Source organism: Vanessa tameamea, chromosome 25 (assembly GCF_037043105.1).
Source record: "Vanessa tameamea isolate UH-Manoa-2023 chromosome 25, ilVanTame1 primary haplotype, whole genome shotgun sequence".
NCBI classification, from domain to species: domain Eukaryota; kingdom Metazoa; phylum Arthropoda; class Insecta; order Lepidoptera; family Nymphalidae; genus Vanessa; species Vanessa tameamea.
The window spans coordinates 7233681-7238903 of NC_087333.1; positions in this window are offsets into that span (position 1 = coordinate 7233681).

Below are 5223 nucleotides of genomic sequence, written 5' to 3' on the forward strand. Positions count from 1 at the left end.
TTGCCGCATCATGTACTTTTTTGGAACACTAATATTTTTATGATAAAGGTAGGCGGACGGGCAAATTAGCTGATGATAAGTTTTCACCATCGCACCATAGACATTAGCGCTGTTAGAAATATTAACCATTCATTACATCACCATTGCGCCACCAACCTTGGGAGCTAAAATGTTAGTTCCTAATGGGCCATCTGAGGGTAAGTTGTCACCACCGCCCATAAAAAATGGCGCTGTAAGGAATATTAACGATTTCTTACATCGGCAATGCGCCACCAACATTGGGAACTAAGATGTTATGTCCCTTGTGCCTGTAGTTACATTGGCTTACTCACCCTTCAAACCGGAGCACAACAATACAAAGTATTGACGGTATAACATTTGGCGAGTGGGTGATACTTACCCAGACCCTACCACCAAGAAATCATTGAATCTGTTAAGTTTTTTTTTTACTCAAAAAACCCGCCAATAGTTAAGAAACTAAAAACAAAAAAAACACATTTGACAAACAGAGAAAAAACACTGAACTGCACTGGATTTGTCTATTTATAAATCATTGAATCTGTTAAACATTATATATTCTATCGAAACATAAATTTTAATCGCAAGCCTCCGTGGCGTCATTGACACCTTCGTCGTTGTAATTTAAATAAAAAGTTATACTCACCGGAATGAAAAAAACAAAGAGGAAAAATTTTGCACACAGTTTTTGGGTCGACGCTCGGCAGTCAACGTGTTAAGTTCGGGTTCAAAGTGTGACTTCTGTTGGTTTGATTGAAATGCACTTCTATGCTTATTGTATTTCAAGGTCAATAAGCTTAACCGTCAAGGTAGTAAATAAAATTTCGTCAATTTAAAAGTTTGTTTGGTCAAGGTGCAATATGAGGACTTGACTTGAATCTCAATGAGTCATCGGAGCCTTAAACTTTGGTTGAAGTATTCTATGCGATTTGCGAGTAACTCAGCTATATTTTCCTACTAACAGTTCTTGATTAATATGTTTTCATTTAGAATGTAACACTACTCATTTTAATTACTTATATCCTACTTGTTTTATTTCAAAAGTTCCGTTAACAGCCTCATCGATATTAAAAACGGCATAATTGTTGAATACATAGTGAATATGGTAGATTTTATTCAAGCTCTCGACCAATATTTATAACCTTGGAGCTAGAGACTCTCTTCGGGATGTTTTTAACAAAGCAGGAATACGCACTGTTGCGTAATATATTTACAACAATATTATGTATATTCACAGTAGCATTGATCACTTTGATAAAATCAGTGATAATCATTGTATGTGCACAAGAAGTAAGGATAAGCTTAGAACGCCAAGTTTTCGACTCCGCAAAGTCAATAAATCATTTTTGGGGCAAGGTATCCGCTTCTATAATAAAATTCCGCAGACATTTTTAACTTTGCCGTTTCATATATTCAAGTCAATTGTAAAAAATACATTGGTAAAGAAGGCATATCATTCGATAAAAGATTATATTGATGATAAAAAAGCGTGGACTGAATGCTTGTTGACTTCCAGGCAGGAGACATAACATACATATATAATTATACTAGCTGTTACCCGCGGCTTTGCCCGCGTAAAATATGAATATGTTTACAAATTAACTTAAAATATTACGTTAATGTAAGACCTCTTTGTATACCACATTGGTGTGTATTTCAGCCCTTAGGGTAGAATATCCAGAAACGCTTAAATACGTATCTACTCATTTTTAATCAGTAGCCCAAAAATAGAGTTTTCTGCTTCTTACTTTAAAAATGACGGACTTCCAGATTAACCTAAATAAAAAGTGACAACCCTTATTAAACCCCTTATAGGTTGTATATGCAGAAATGCTTAAAAACGTATCAAATCATTTTTAATCTGTATTCCAAAAATAAAATTTCTTTCTTCTAACTTCAAAAATGGCGGACTTCCAGACTAACCTATATACGAAATGGCTACCCCTATTTCACCCCCTTATGGCTAGAATATCCAGAAACGCTTAAATACGTATCTATTTATTTTTAATCAGTATCCCAAAAATAAAGTTTCATGTTTGTAACTTAAAAAAATGACGGTATTCCCTACAAACTTTCAATCCTTATTTCACCCCTTTAGGGGTAAAATATCCAGAAACGCTTAAATACGTATCTACTCATTTTTAATCAGTATGTCAAAAATTGAAGTTTCATGTTTCTAACTTAAAAAATGACGGACTTCCATACAAACGTTCAACCTCCATTTCACCCCTTATGGTTAGAATATCCAGAAACGCTTAAATACGTATCTACTTATTTTTAATCAGTAGCCCTAAAAAAAAGTTTCATGTTCTAATTAAAATTATATACTTGAACATGAAATTCAAAGCGGGTACAACAAAACACACACGCACGCACACACAAACACATACTCCGGTTAAAAATATATATTATTAGTTGCTGACCGCGACTGCGTTCGCGTACCTTGGAGTTCAAGCTAGCTTCATATCTAATGTCATGAAATTCAGTTTTGTGGTTTGGCCGTGAAAGGGCAACAGACAGATAGACAGACAGAAAGAGTTATTTTTGAATTTATTATATTAGTATAGATTATCTTAATCTACTTCTTACAAATAATTTCTTCGGTTGTATGGAAGAGCGAAGGCTCAGGTATCATTTTATAAGCATTTTAAATTTTGAACTTTTTTTGTAGCTTTTATGTGTGCCAAAAAGGCACAGATTATTTCGCCAATGTCAGTGCGAAATTTTGAACTTAAATTCGATGTTAGTGAATTTTTACGATGCGCGCGCACAGTGTGACATTGACATTTAACACTTCATGTTGAAGTTGCGCGCAAAGCCGCCAATTAAATGTCGAATCACTCGAAATAGACGCCACGACGAACTTCACTCATTTTGTTTTACAATATTTAATTGAATATCAATTTAAATTGTGAAAGTAGACATTTATGCGTAGTATTGGTCAAAAAAGAAGAAATGACATTTATCATAATAATAAAAATAATTTTATTACTAAGTAGATTAGTATTGTTCAGTGTAATCCATTATTTGCATGTACTTAAAATAAAACTATTTTAATCACGTCGAAGAAGCAGAACTTCTCTTGCGCGTACATAAGTACGTGCCTTTTACTCGGAATAGAAAGCGACATTTGCTAGTAAAAAATATTAATATTAAAATACTATTGATAGTAAAAAATCTACCACCGGTTCAGAAACACACTACAGACCCGAGAAGAACCAGCGAAAGAAACTCGGCGACTTTTTTTTTAAATGACATAATTTACAATTCAAATTAAAATTTTAAAATTGTTTTCATTCAATAACAATTATTATATTTTTGTTATTAATATTAGGCGTAATAAATATCATGATTTTCATCAGTTCTTTAATTTAATGTGACGTCATCAGAAATATATACATAGAATGCCGTAAGCGCCATATCGGAACTGTTACAAGGTCTGTTCGTTTTTGAGCGATAGTAAATTATTTTAGTGATCTCTTTACTGATTATTTGCTTCTTCGTGAATTGGTGCAGCATGTGGCATCAGAGTCGCATGTTCGGGTTTCGATTTCAGTCCATGATTAATATTATTGTCAAGTTTTTTATTAGCAAATAGGTAGGCAAGAAAATGTAGCCTGTTGGTATTTAGACGTCGCCCATAAGCATAGGTTCTGTACGAAATATTAACCAATCAACGTCAATGCGACATAAGCTGGGAACTGATGTTGTTCCTTGTGCTTACACAAGTTACACTGACTACTACATCCTACAAACAAAAATATTCAAATCCAATTGAATATATTCTTACAGATCAGAAGTAATAATTACTTTTTAAAAGAATAATATTAATACTATCGGACTTTATAATAACAAATAACAATAAAATTAATTACTTTAAATTAATAATAAAAAACCAACTAAAACAATACATTCTCTATGGCTGCCGAAAAAGTATGTCCGAAGTATTTCGCGCCAAAACGTAAACCCAAGCCTCTGTGACAGGCAAGTTTTTTTTTTTAATGTATTACAATACAAGGAATTGATGCATTAGGCGTTAAGAATATAATAATAAAAATAAGACGAAATATATTATTATACATCTATGTTTGTGATCATATTTGTTTTTGAGTTCATATTGGACGCAAATTTTGGTCCCTGAACATACATTATCAGATGGAAGGAGGGGGTTTAAGTTTAAATCGCTTAATAAATTTTCTCGGACACTGGCAGAGCAACAAAGTTTATTTTTAAGATGTAAGTAGGCAGACTGACTGGATTTGATGTTAAGTAGTCACCACTTTTCATAGATTGATGCTGTAAGAAATATTAATCATTCCTCATATCACAAATACACCACCAACATTGAGATGTTACGTCGCTTGTGCCTGTTAAACTGGTTCACTCACCTTTGTAACCGGAAAAAATTGCTAAATGTTGCGATTTGGGGACAGGATATATGATGAGTATTTACCCAGTGGGCTTGCACGAAGTCCTATCACCAAGTAAATACTTAGCCTTAAAAGTAATACAAAGCCTTAAGATCTGGTTTATTTATTTACAAGTTAACAGCTGATTGACTTTCAAACACGCGTCCTACTTAAACAGTTCTCGTACGAGATTATAATTATAAATTAAATATGTACGTATACAATACTTTGGCCTTCACAAATAACCGGCTATCAAACCCGCGACCTTTTCTGAATACTGATGTATGGGTGAACGTACGTACATACAAATGCACATATGTGCATTTGTACAAAATTCCTTCAGATTCGGTTCTGTTCAATATTTTCGTATTTATAATATTAGTATAGATAAAATACATATCATGATTTGAATTTGATTAAATAGAAAAAAAAAAAAAAACTGCATTTAAATCCGAGATCATATATATATATATATATTTATTTTTTAATAATCAATATATTAATATTAAATACGTTAAATATTTCGTTAAATGTATATTTAATACAAAACGTATTAAATAGACGATAGGATCTTTGAGATATAATCTGTGCCCTGTTTAACAACTACAGCAAAAAAAGATACTGTTACTAAAGGAAGTTATAATGTAAAAAAAAAAACATTAATATTTTACTACCTGCTGTAAACCGAAGAAATTACATCCTTACATTAATAATATGAATGTGATATTAAAAAAAAACAAGTCAGAAAATTAGCTGGCGACCTCTAACTGGTCGTAACTTACCCTTGTCCTTAAAC